Source organism: Sinocyclocheilus rhinocerous, unplaced genomic scaffold (assembly GCF_001515625.1).
Source record: "Sinocyclocheilus rhinocerous isolate Xijiao unplaced genomic scaffold, SAMN03320098_v1.1 scaffold1115, whole genome shotgun sequence".
Classification (NCBI taxonomy): domain Eukaryota; kingdom Metazoa; phylum Chordata; class Actinopteri; order Cypriniformes; family Cyprinidae; genus Sinocyclocheilus; species Sinocyclocheilus rhinocerous.
In genome coordinates this window covers 79,517-93,555 of record NW_015658514.1, presented here as the reverse complement: position 1 = coordinate 93,555, position 14,039 = coordinate 79,517, and the positions used below count along the sequence as shown (strand labels likewise).

At 36.8% G+C, this 14,039-nt stretch overlaps 1 long non-coding RNA gene across 1 annotated transcript in view; it reads left to right on the top strand.

Annotated features, from left to right (window-relative positions):
• The window catches only part of LOC107722393 (uncharacterized), a 35,043-nt gene extending 22,964 nt beyond the window's left edge, over nucleotides 1–12,079 (top strand). Inside the window, exons 2-3 of the long non-coding RNA XR_001637806.1 lie at nucleotides 11,435–11,654; nucleotides 11,775–12,079. This is a non-coding gene — a long non-coding RNA (uncharacterized LOC107722393). The remainder of the gene's footprint in view (nucleotides 1–11,434; nucleotides 11,655–11,774) is intronic.
• Nucleotides 12,080–14,039: the final 1,960 nt, after the last annotated feature.

Sequence of the window (14,039 nt, the reverse complement as noted above, 5' to 3'; positions counted from 1 at the left end):
CATCAAGGATATAGATAGATAGATAGATAGATGGATATACAGATAGATAAACAGTCTGATACACAGACTGATGGACAGATACATAGAAAGATATATAGACAGATGAACAGTAAGACTGATAGATAGATAGATAGATAGATAGTATTAATGTTTATTTAGATATAGGCCTTATAATTATTATTATAATACTATAATATTTTAATTCAGCTAGATAGATAGACAGACAGACAGACAGACAGACAGATATTTCTTTCTAGTTGACAGGTTCTTTCAAAAGAGCGTAGAGGCAGTTTGTAAGAGACTCATGTATTGTGAACAGATTTTTGTCATTAACACAAAGATCCAGCTGGGAAGTTTCAGTTCAGAACATGATTATTTTTCCATATAACCACAGAACTCTGGAGACTGAGATTATATCTGTTGATAAATAGTCCTAAATTTAATCTTGGCAATGTCACATACTCATAAAGATACACCTCTCTACACAATCCCTGCTTGTCATCCATAACTCTTCAGCTGTACAGATCTGTAATAATTTTACAGGTATATTAGCTCTATATGCTTTTAAAAAGATTTAAACATTATTTTTTTAACCGTTGACTGTTTAACACAGTATAGAGGAGACAAGCAATAATATAGAAGTAAATGGGTAAAAAGACATTTGAATTGGACTGGTACATCATCTTTTGATCTTTTTCCACTGCCTTCACATTCATACATAATTTGCAAATTACTGAGATGTTTGAGGACTGATGTCTCTTCCTATTTTGTTCTGTTAAAGGGTGAGAGCAACAGAGTTGAGAGCATGTGTTTAATACACCTGTACTCCTGTCAGTCCTTCACCACACCTCGCTTCAGCATCTCACACACTCACTCATCACCAAAGAAAGAGGAGGGCGGAAATGATGTCATAAAGATGTAATGGAGTCAGTGTACAGAATTTTTCTCGGTCTCAGCATTCCTGTTAGTCATGAGCTTCCAGAGCTGCTGTGTCAGTGACGTGTTACTCCACCCTGAGCTGGTTTTGATCTACTGATAGTTCAGCACTTAATAAATGTTGTTACTGCATTTTTATTGGCCCTCCACATTTAGTTTTAGAACCTTGTTTCTATTTTTAGGTCTCAGCATGTAAAACAAATAAATAAAGTAAATGTGAATGACACAACTTAAACTCTGACCTTCTTTCTTCTCAGGTATCTTTCAACATTCATCATCATATTTTCCAGCCACATTACAAAGGGAACATTTTCTACGAATGACAAAGAAAATGATTTATGTGTTGTTTCATTCAAGTGTCTGATCTGATAATATGATTGTTATTCTACATCAGTTTTTTTTTCTAAGATAGGATCCCTTATATTTTGATCTATAAAACTCATTTAAACGATGAAATTAAATTAAACTATGCACAACATGTTTTGAAAAGTTAATAATTGGCTTTTATATTACCTTTGTTCTAAGTTGTTTTTTGGTATTTCATTTCTTGGTTGTGTGTTTCATGTGTGGAACCCTAAAAAATAATTCCTTCATGAACTTGCCATATTTTTTTTATAAATAAAGGACACCACAAAAAAGTGTTTCATTACAATAGTGGGATTGATATAATATGTCATATCGTCACTAGTTGCATAAGTTCAGTGCTTTAACTTTTTTGATGCCACATTTAGAGCCAGTCCTCAAATTGTGCTTGCGTGATAATACAGTGAACAATTGTCTTGCCTCTCTCTTTTTTCTTTACCACTTCCTTACGGTCTTTCTTTATGTCTTCTTTGGTAGCCTAAATGTTGATGCAGTCTCCATTCAACAGATTACACCAATGTTTAATGGAGGGTCTTTTGTCTGGCAATGTGGCAGCAGTCCTCGTCCTGTCATTTAGTGACATGCATGCAAGCACACAAACACATGTATTCATGTATGGACATGAACATACTTACATACAGTACACGTGCATTTAGACAATCTACTGTCCCTGAGGCAAAAAAACAAACAAACCATGAATTCCTGTAATGCTTAAGCCACAACCTGTCATCATCAGTCCACAAACTGCCTCAGTTACAACACTGTTCTGTTTCTCTCTCTTTAGCTTGCTCTTTCTTTGCGTTTTACTTTTGCTTGTTGAAAGGCTCTATAGCACTGGATTTAGCTGCAGATATAACTGGACTCAGGCTTATATATAGTGCAGATCTGCATACTCTAATTATTGTTTCATTTCTGAAAGAAACTTTGAGTTCTTTTGGAAATTAGTATTTTGCTTGGCTGTGACTACTGTGTCCAGGTCTGTCAGTTTGTATAATGCATGTGTGTGTATTTTCAGGAAGTTGCAGGCCTCTGAGAATCAGATTCTCGCTTGATTTCGCTGCATGCGTGCATGTGTGCGAGGTGATGCTGGTTACTTGAGGATGTTGACTCAGTGTTAGCGATGAAGGACTATAGGCAGTGACAGTGTGAGAGAGACGTGCCATAACTGGAAAAAGCATCAGAGAGAGAGAGTGAGAGAGAGGAAAAAAGAGTTTGAGGTTTTTTGGTTTTAAGGTTTGTGAATATAATCACCCCCGTAGACACAAAGAAGAGCTTTTGGGGTTCTGTGATTTTATGGACCGCTAGAAGAGAAACATTCGGCAGGAAGAAAAACCGCAATGGCTAAATAATAACACAGCACGGGGGACCACTTTCCCCTGAGAGCATCCGCAACACTCTCTCTCCCGCTTTCTTTCTCACTCTCACTCTCTCTCTCTTTTGCCCATGTGTAATTTACAGTATAAACATTGTGTGTCTGTGCTCATTCTCTGTGGCCCTCTGGTGCCGGTCTGACTAACACAATCTCCCATTCTCCCTCCCTTCCTCTCCATTCAGCCCTATTTACAGTGCTCACAGCCTCCACATCCAGCGCTGACCAATCAGCGGTCACTTTGGTGCCATTTAGATATTATTCTGTCCAATTAGACGTGTGGTAAAGCTAAAGATAGATCCTGTTGAATAGACCTGGTGCCTGTCTTGATGGCCATTTATGCCAAGCCTGCCACGTTAAAAAAACCCAGTGACCTCCCGACAAGACGGAGCCTCTGTGTGCTAGTGATTTAACTCGCAGATCGTTAAAACCTCTCAATCAAATAATTATACCATGTATGCCACAGAACAGTGTCGTCGTGTTGTAAAACTATGACTCGATTACTATTTGAACTTTGCTTACAGTTTATCTATAGAACGGAGGAGAGAGTCGGCATCCGGATCTTAAATGAGTTATATGATACTTTAGCTGCCAAAATTTCAAGTAGTTCTAAGATGTACACTAAGTAATTTCTAAACATGTTATTAAGAAGCTGCCGAGTTACTAATAACTCTAGCATTGTAAGTGGATGCAACAGAAAGGTTTTCATTCATGTGCGATATGCCTGTGATAAGAGTAAAGATATAGGGGAGACCAGGCTTGTTGTCAGAATGTTTACTCCGTTTGGCACCGATAGCCTTGTCGGTGGCGCGCCGACATATAGTGTCATTGCACTCCGGGTGTCCCGAATTTGAGTCCCGGCTCTTGGACCTTTCCCTCTCTCTCTCCCACTTCGCTTCCTATCACTGCTATACTGTCCTATCAAAATAAAAGGTGAAAATACCAAAAATAAACATTTTTTAAAAATTAATGTTTAATGCTTACTGGACTGGCCTTCCATCAAGGGTGTTTCCCTGCCTTCGGCACGAGCATCCCCACGACTCTACGTAAGAAAAACAAATTCATTGTTATTTCTCTGAAAAAAGAAAGATATGACGGCAATCTAATAGTGGAGCATTTTGTCACGCCATATGGGGTAAGTTGTCACAAAAGCATCCTGCTGGTTATTCATACTGTTTTTAAAAGAATACATTAAAAAGCCATCTACCACAACATTTTAAACATTTCTGTGCTGTGTTATTTTCAGCCTAATCAAAAATATTTTATAAGTAATTCATGAAACAGCAATGGAAAAGGTAAGATTAAAAAATAACCAGTCATTGTTTTGGCCATCAGAAATTGTAATGAATAAATTCGAGAGAGAAAGTCTGCATGTCATGAAATCAAAATTGACCAAATGTACTTTGTTAGCACACATTATTAGCATGGGCGACAGTTAATCAGGGCAATCTGTGTTTCTTTTGTAATCTTTAGGTAAAATTTAAAAAATGGTTTTCCTTCTGAAATGGTGTTTCTTCTCTTATGACTTCTTTCTTCTCAGTGTGACTGTTTTGGGCAGAACATTCTTAACCATTCCCTTTTAACCGTCAGTCTGCTGCGAGCTAGGCGATGACTAAAATCAACACCCTACCTCTATTTTTCATATTCTATGTTCTGTTTCACTCTGAAATGTCGGTCACAACTTTGGTTTTATTTTGATCAAATTTTCAAGCAGACATTATGATAAATTCATTATTTTGGAAGATTCTTTTCACAGAATTTTCATTTTAGACTTTTGAACTTGATGAAACCAGTTCACTGCTCTTTGTACTGCTGACTAACAACTTGGACTTTTGATTTAAAACCTGTAAATACTGACAACTTCCTTAATAGTTTCTTAACATATTCAGTACACATGGGGCCAGACTTACTAAACAGGGCTAATTAGCACGAGAGCGCAATTCCAATACAGCGCTGATGGGCATGGAAATTTCTGCGGGTGATTTACTGACAACACTCAGGTTAAAAAAAGTACACTTCCATGTAGCCTACTTAAAGTGCTATATTTTCGCGAACTAATTTTGTAGGCTACTTTATATACTAAAAATTATTCTTTAATACTTATTAAGATAAACTAAGTGTACTCAACTGTGCTATTTTGGGAAACCATGAATATGAATTAAATTCGCTTTTAACATACTATCTCTGTATTTGAAAAATGTGTTTAGTTACCACTTGTAGTTTACTTGAACCCATCTTTCATAGTACACTCAAGTGTACTACAAGTGGTGACTAAATACATTTTTTAAATACAGAGATAATAGCCTATGTTAAAAGAGCATTTTAGTTACGCAATTACGCTACGCAAATTACCGTAGTCGCAAAAAAGTGTCTACTTACGACACAGGTGCAAAATAGTTTAAGACATGCTTTTTTTAGGCGCAAATAGCAGTAATTTTACTGAGCGCAAACGTTTGTAAATCGCGTTGCGTGATTCATTTTAATACTCTCCTCCCATAAATTTTGCGTCTGAAAGGGAAACTCCTACAAATGCATATTCAATGAGGTCAGACACAAAAATAGCTGTCCACGCCTTTTCAGCGCTAATTCTTCACTGGGCGTCTTTAGTAAATCCTGACAGTACTATTTTAACACTAAAAGACGGTTTGCGCTGGCACAAGCTGTTAGTAAATCTGGCCCATGGTCTTTTGAAAACTGACACACACTTAGATACTCAGACCTCAGAGAACAGATTAATGCATTTAAATCCTGTGTTGCGGGAATCTGTAACAATTTTGTGGTGCACACGAGTACTTGATCACCGTGGCCTGGATATGGGGGTGTGTGTTTTTCATGCAGTTTTCTCACTGTTAGGATTAGATTGTAAGGTTCTAATACAGATTAGATGCTATTGTTGTGTTAATGCCAGTGATTTAGCCTCTGATAGCTCATATAAAACGAATGACGTTTCCATGTGTGAATTCAGTTCGCCAGTGTGTGGCGGAATGCTTGAATAATAGCTAATCTAAATAGAGAAAAGGTGGGATGTGAGAAGTGCATGCTGGGAGTTTTATCCTCTCACATAAACTCTGCTTGAACTTTAATCACTTGCGTGCGTACAACCTCCTGCCAAAAAAACATCCCGGAGGATGATGGGACGCTCAGGTTGAACCAGAGCTGACATCACTAGCACGTTTTGTGTCGTAGCGCCACATGCTACATTTCTGTAACCCAATAACCTTTAATCAAGGGAGTCTGTTATTCAAGACCTTTGCATATCCGATATACGAGAGGGCCTGTTTAGCGTGGAGAGAAAGGAAATTGCTTTCAAACGTTTGGAAAAAATGTGGATTATATCACTGTAATTGTTGCTAATTGGAACTGTTGAGCCAAATCTTTTGAGAACATTAACAAATAAAGAAACAAAGAACCACATGCTTTCTGACCAAAGTCACAGGGTTCAAGTCCTTAAAACAACTGCCATTTATTGATTTATATTTACGTAATATGAAAAGGTGGAGAGAGATGACGAGAGGGCAAGACAGCATGAACATGCTAACACATATTACAGTAGTTTGTGTAATCACAGGTCTGAAAGCACGCACGTGTTAAAGCACATCTGTGTTTGTGATGTGCGTGTGTGCATATTTGCTCTCAAGGATCTGTATACGAGATGTTTTTGCCTCAATCCTCAGAGCTTTTCTGTATAGGGATGATTTACAGTTGCTCTCTATAGACCAGAAGATATGAGAGATGATCTCATATGATAACGCCCACAGGTTTATGATTTAGGATCTCACTTCTCTACATGGATAAGGTCGAGGCCTGGATGCAGGACACTCGGGTCATTTTATGCTTCCTGACCTTTTGCACAGTGCATCCTTGTGTGTGTTTTAGACATAACATATACATTTCAAAGCCAGAGCTAAAGAATATGTTCATTTGGATAGTGCTTCAGGCACATGTGGCAGAATGCCAGGTATATACGACACTGTTGATGCCACAGACAGACATAGTTGTATGAATACATCTCAGGTTTAATTAAAGAAATTAGCTCATTCCTGTCCCCTCCCTCCAAATTTAAAGAGCTATACAGCATTTCGGTGGTGGGAGCATGTTCGATCAAGCTTTGCATTTTCTTTTATGTTATAATTCCAGTATGTATCCTGCGCCTGTAACAATAGCAAACGCACAGTTTGCTTTAACATGGACATTTCTGCTGCATAACAGAACTACAGCTCTATACAGAAAATAAAGTGTTATTCAAAGTTTATTTTAATAATCTGTAAATTATAAGATGGTTATCTGGTGGTGACCATAGAGAATTATTGCAAATTGGATTATTGCGAAATCTAATTTACATGAGGAAGATCACATTTAAATCTGATTGGTAATTAATTTACCCACAAACAAAATCACTATTCCCAGAGTGTACAGTATCTTAACTGCTAAAAGTTTCTTTTTCTCAACAAGGCTGCATTTACTTGAGCAAAAAAGAAAACCAACATTCAACTGTTTTCTATTTGTATACTGTGTTTTAAAATGTAATTTATTCCTATGCTGAATTTTAGCTACTATTATCACACAGATGATCAGCATTTATTTGAAATAGAAATGTGTTGTAACATTATAATGTATTTACTATGACTTTTGATTTACTATGACCATAATTTTGAACGGTAGTGTAAGCATATATTTGCAGAAAAATGGGTTAATTGTTAAAATTATTTCACTGTTAATGTTACCGTTATTTTGCTTCGTAGCCTATGTTGAAAATATTGTTTTGGTGAGTAGACTTATACTGCTTTTTCAGCATATATTCTGTTGAGTTCAGCAGCCTCCTTGTCTCTGTTGGAAGTATGTCTGGTAATTTGGATATATTTATTTGAGCTACAAGATGGATGTGTATGTGTATCTTGTGTAACTCTGTTCCTGTTTCAGATCTCCTATTTTCCGCTGTCTGGGACACTCCGTTGAGAGGCAGACTGTATTTACAAGCAACATGGCAAGGAAGGATCTTATTATGCAGTCAGATATCTTGTGCTTCAGTAAGGCCACTAAAGGGAATGACTATAGTAGCCAAGCAACTGTCACTAAGATAGAGAACTAGAGCATAGAAATCTACACTGCAGGATGGGTGATAGCTAAAAGTGTGATAATTTGATTTGACAACTTCTACTTTGTGGCGTACCGCAAATCCTGTAAAGCATGAGACACAAATAGTAGCCCCTATCATTGATGGAGACCACACCAGATCAACTAGACAGTGATGTTATTTGGAGGAATTTAGCCCTCTCTTAAATACTACTTTCTTTATTTATTCTTTTCTCTGAAATATGTTCTGCTCATTTTTCAAGATTTCTGTCATTTAACAGTTCCAGCATTTTAAACATTAACATTAGCGTTTGAATCTGTTTTAATAGTTTAAACACTAGATCATAGCATAAATGAGAGAGAAGCAATTCCACGTTTCTCTGTGCAGCATTTAAAAGTCAAGAAAAACACTATTTGCTGGTTTTATGCAGCATCTACGTAGATTACATTCACTTTAGGCAAATCATAATACTGTATATTTGAAATAGTGACTATTGCATGAAGAACCTTTTACATCCATGGAACCATTGCAAAAAAGGTTCTTTATAATGGAAAAAGGGTTCTTCATATCATTAAAATGTTCTTAACATAAGGAAAATGGTTCTTTTAAGAACTGTTCACTTGCTTCTTTGAGGAATCCAATGTGTTTCTTCTATAGCATCACTGAAAACTCCCTTTTGGAACCTTTATTTTTAAGAGCCTAGAGACACTTCCTCTGAAATACATCTGCTAGAAAATCTTCACAGATCTCAATGTATATCTTGTGTAATCTTACACACTTTTACATGATACATTTTCAAAAAATCTCAGGAAGTGCATCTGTGAGTGTGCGACTAACAGATCATTAGTCACAGATGACCACACACACAGATACCCTCAGAAGACTTCTGCAAGATGTATGGTTGGGATTTTATTATAAGGATGTGCAAACCTACATTCAAATCTGATGGTTAACTAATTAGTCTTTACAAAGCCCTGTGTAAATGAGCTGTTTCATGTTCACCTTGCCTTCACCAGACATTTTTAAGGGGGCGTTTACATAAGACACATTGTTGCTTTCAGAAACAACTGAAAAGAATGCATGAGATCTTGTGGCACATTTATAAAACTGCTTTTAACTTGTTTGGGGTTGAATTTTTTCCCCCAAAAAAGTAGGGCTGTGTTTATTTGATCCAAAATACAAATTAAACTAAAATATTATTACAATTTAAACAAACTGTTTCCTATTACACCACCACTCCAGTCTTTAGGGTCACATGACTCATCATAAATCATTCTAATATGCTGATTTGTTGCTGAAGTTTTTTTTGTATATATATATTATCAATGTTGAAAATGGCTGTGGTGCATAATAATAATTTTTGTGGAAAGCATGATTTTTTTCAGTATGAAAAAACATCTCTTTGAAGATTTCTCTCATTTATTTGAAATAGAAATCTTTTTTAACATTTACAAGTGTCTTTACGGTCACTTTTGATCAATTTAATGCTTCCTTACGAAATAAAACTAACAAAAAAAATCATATTTTTTAATGGTGGTGTAGCTGAGATGTTTTAAAAGGAATGCATTTAAAGACTCCAATTACACCTCCACTACTAAAATATCAAATCTTAAAAGAATAAATTAATCTAAAACTAGACGACCTCACTAACTAGCCAATTGCTAAAGCATTGCGACTGTTTTCCATTTGGTATTTTTCTCAGTCTTTTAAAAAATATTAACGATTGATTTGCTTTTTTTCTAAGCACTTTTTCCTTTTTATTATTCTTTTTTCGGATTACCATTTTTCATACCCTGGAGCCATGTAAAGCTGTCAAACCCACTGCTAGCAATGTAGGCCATGTTCAGTGTTTACCTGTCTTCTGTCTCTAGGATGTGGTGGCATGTTTTCACACAGGTGTTTGGGTGAAGGTGAGTCCTCAGTCACTATGTCCATTGTGTGAGATCAACCCAGCATATAGACACTTTCCTCGTGCTCCAGGATGTTTCAAACAACCTTTTAATACCCATTACTGGACCGCCTTCAGAGCAAACATCACTAATGATGAACAAACTCAACATAAGTTCATATAACCACCCAAACCACTGGCTTCCACTTTGAAGATCACTCTCCTTCAGACAATACTTTCACATACAAGTGTTATTCACATCACATTCCTCTCGTTCATTCTCTCTGTTTCTTTTTCTTTTCTTCTGCTCCTTCTCTTTTCCATAACCTCCACAGTGCTGTGCAAAGTTCACAGATAAGTTAGTGTGTGCTTTAAGGGTCATATAGACCTCACCTGCACACAAGGTCATCTTTAGCTGAACTCGTATCAGCCTGTGACCCCTCGACCTCCACCCCGCTCAACCTCAACCCATGATTCCTTTTTTTCCTCTAGTCTGTGCTGTTCAAGCTGTCCAGTCATTACATAAGTGCATAAAGACGCTATTCAGTCCAAGAACAGACTGCTAATTTCTGTGTACTTCAAACGTAGTTTATATAACAATAGACACAGCCCAAAAAGGGGGCTTGGAACAACGGGGTCCAAAGTCCAAACATTAAGTCCCGAGTTGCAAATATCAAAACAGACTTTAAAACCTTTGTTTGTGAGGACAATTCCTCTTTGGCCAAGTTGCTTGATCAACACTGGCTAAGGCTTAGTCCTCTGTTCACACACCGATTATGCTCCGAGTAGACTCGCGCACAGCTCAGGTTGGAGACGCGAGCCAGGCAAGGCCCTCAGCAGTGCCGGAATGAGCACAGCAAAATAAAAGGCCAGAATACGAGACTCTCTAGTGAGTCAGTCAATTTTTCAATGTGATGACATACCACTCCAAACCTGTGATTTCACATGGAGCCTGTTTAGTTTTCAGAATAACTCTCTACTCTGTCATTGCCATTATAACCAACGTAGTATTGTGCCGTGTTTTTTTCCCCCCTCAGGAACAAGTTATATAAAATCATATTTCTGAATATATATGTATTTGTGTGTGTGTGGGTGGGTGAGTGACAAAGCAAGTTTTTTCTTTTAGCTTTATACTATTTCTGCATGCACATACGTTTTTATCTAATGAAGGCAATCTTGTTCCGTCTGTGTTGTTGGACTGTGTGTGTGTGTGTGTGTGTGTGTGTGTGTGTGTGTGAATGACAATATAAGTACATGCCTAGAAGTGTGATTTCTGTGTGTACTTTTCAGTACTGGTCAACCTCAGAGAGGACCAAGAGAGCTCATGGTTTCAATCATTAACACAAGAGGCATAATATGCAGTGTTTAAATCTAACCAAGAAAAATAGAGTGTGTTTGTCCTTCTGCTGTCGAGTGGGAGTTTATCCTTAGCAGCCGTGGTCAATGTCCACCAAGCCGGCCAGGACAGCATGCTGAGGAATTCTGCTGCATGCCAGTACAACCGGACACACACTAAAAAAAAAGCACATCACTAAATTAGTTGCAAAATGTTTAAATATTTTTTATTAATTCAGAGGATGTTTATTTCCCTTTTAATGGGCAGTGTGATAAAAAATGAATTTGTTTTGTTACTTTAGATAAGAAAGATGCAATGCTGTCATGTTTGTTTAAATTGTGATATGTTTGAATATTTAATTTTGCACTTTTCATTACTACAGAGTAAAGTTAAGTAAAATAATGAATATTGTTGTATGCTATCTGTTCCTGAATGCTATAGCAGATACTGTACTCTTTTACTCCACAGAGGAAACTGAACTCAACTTGAAATCAAATTGAAACTTGACGAATCAGAGCCTGATGTACCACTGAAGCCAGAGTACAGTCTTGCTTCTGTAAAAGCCAACAGAGCTCAAACTGAAACTTACGGACAGACAGACAGACAGACAAAATGACGGAGAGATTAAAGTGGAGGAGAGGAGTAAATGTCTAAAGCAGCTGACCTTGTGCCATCACCCTTGACAAGAGTTAATAAGACATATTTCCTCTGGCACACACTCAAAGACATTTAGTCAATAACACATAGTGAATTATTGCTTATTAACACCATCCCCCCTCCCTCCAATCCTCTTTTCCTTCTTCATCAGTGCATGTCTGGAGTGCTGAGATGAGTCTCTGGTCACCAGCCGCTAACCGTCCAGACAGAGACTCTCTAAGTGCGCTGGCTTTAGAGGAGGAAGTCCAGAGCCTGGGAGATGCTATCACCACCAACCAGCTGAGACCAGAGCGGAAACCAGAACAGAAACAAAGAGAGACAGAAAGAGAAAGAAACGGCGGTGGTTTGGGTGGTGGTTAATGGAAATAAAAGACAGATCATAATTCTCCAAAAGGGCAATAGGCTCACAGCCAGTCTGTCATAGAAGTAACATGACATGTGAAGAATTCTCTGTGGTGAGCATACATGCACAGAAAAAACTATTTCCAGTAGAGTTGTCCCTGAAGCCAAATAACATTTGGAATAATGGCTTTAAAATTAATAATAAATCTGGATAATAGTTGTTGCATATTTTCTAGTTTTTGTTCATTAGGTTTTTACTGAACATACTACAAAATCAGTGGTGAGTCTGTCAAGCCAATGTGAATAAAGTGTGAACTTTGTGAATGTAAAAGCACATGTTGTAATATCAAGTAAAATTTTTTTTTTTGTGCATGCCTCAAAAATTCAGACTTGTTAACCGTGTTGGGGGTAATGCATTACAAGTAATGCGAGTTACGCAATCAGATTACTTTTTTTAAAGTAACTAGTAAAGTAACGCATTATTTTTTAATTTAGAAGGAAATATCTGAGTTACTTTTCCAAATAAGTTACGGCAGTTACTTTGTTTTCCATGTATTGACTGACAGCTCTCGTGTTGCCATGTTGAGAGAAATCAGAAGTAAGTGCAGAGGCATTGTGCATGCTGTGTGAACATGATGCTTACTGTAGTTCTAGACTAAATGTGACCCTGGACCACAAAACAGTCATAAAGGTCAAGTTTTCGAAATTGAGATTTATATTATATATTTGGCCGAGATACAACTATTTGAAAATCTGGACTCTGAGGGTGCAAAAAAAATCAAAATATTGAGAAAATCGCCTTTGAAGTTGTCCAAATGAAGTTCTTAGCAATGCATATTACTAATCAAAAATTAAGTTCTAATATATTTACAGTAGGAAATTTACTAAATATCTTCATGGAACATGATCTTTACTTAATATCCTAATGATTTTTGGCATTAAAAAAAATCAATAATTTTGACCCATACAATGTATTTTTGGCTATTGCTACAAATATACCCCAGCGACTTAAGACTGGTTTTGTGCTCCAGGGTCACAAATATGAACATGCATTTACTCATCTCACCTGCACAAACACAGATTCAGTATTCAAATGCAAACTCAGAATATTATACAAACCTGCAATAAAATTAAATATATTAAATAAGACAAATATCATTTACAGTATGTATTTAATCCCATTTTATTAACCAATGTCTTTGCTACTGACATTCGATGATCCAATTTAACCATACTAAGCAAAAATGACACATTGCACATTTGTGTTTCATTTTTGTTATTTCTGAATAGTGTTGAACTTTCTTCTCCTGTGTAATATTCTTCATGCAATTTGTTTGAGCTGCTCTACTGTACAGACATGAATTTACATTTCCTTCAGCCTGAGGTGTATTCATTTAACTTTTGGTGTGAAAGGCTTTTACATTTGTAAAAGAATAACTTTTTATATTAAAAACAAACAAGCAAGCCGTGCCCAGATTTAAAAAGTCACTCAAAATTAACGTAACACATTACTTTCCATAAAAAGTAACTAAGTAACGTAATTAGTTACTTTTTTAGAGAGTAACGCAATATTGTAATGCATTACTTTTAAAAGTAACTTTCCCCAACACTGCTTGTTAAAAGTAACATTGAGATATTACATTATACATATACGTCCACTTTTTTAAAACCTTTAAAAAACATTCTGAATAAGATATACTTCTGCTTCTGTCTCAAAAGCAGGCTGATTATATTTTCACACTAATTAGGTTTCTTGTCGACCGGCCCTCTGTCCAATCAGTGCTGTGTAGATGACTACCCATTGAGGTAATATTGTCATGTAATTTGCTGATTCATATGGAGTTTCCAGTTAATGTCTGAAACTGGAATCAGTCCAGACACAAAGATCAGGTCTGACTGGCGGCTGCGCGGCAGATTTAGGGGATTATGAAGACAATAGGCTCAGACTTTCTGAAGCTAGTCTTGTTACTGCTGTGAGATCACGTCTTGGATGTTTGTGTATTTAGGGACAAATAGGATACGAGTAGGAGTGTTTGTGGCTGTTTGAATGTTCACGTGTGAGAGAGCGCAATAG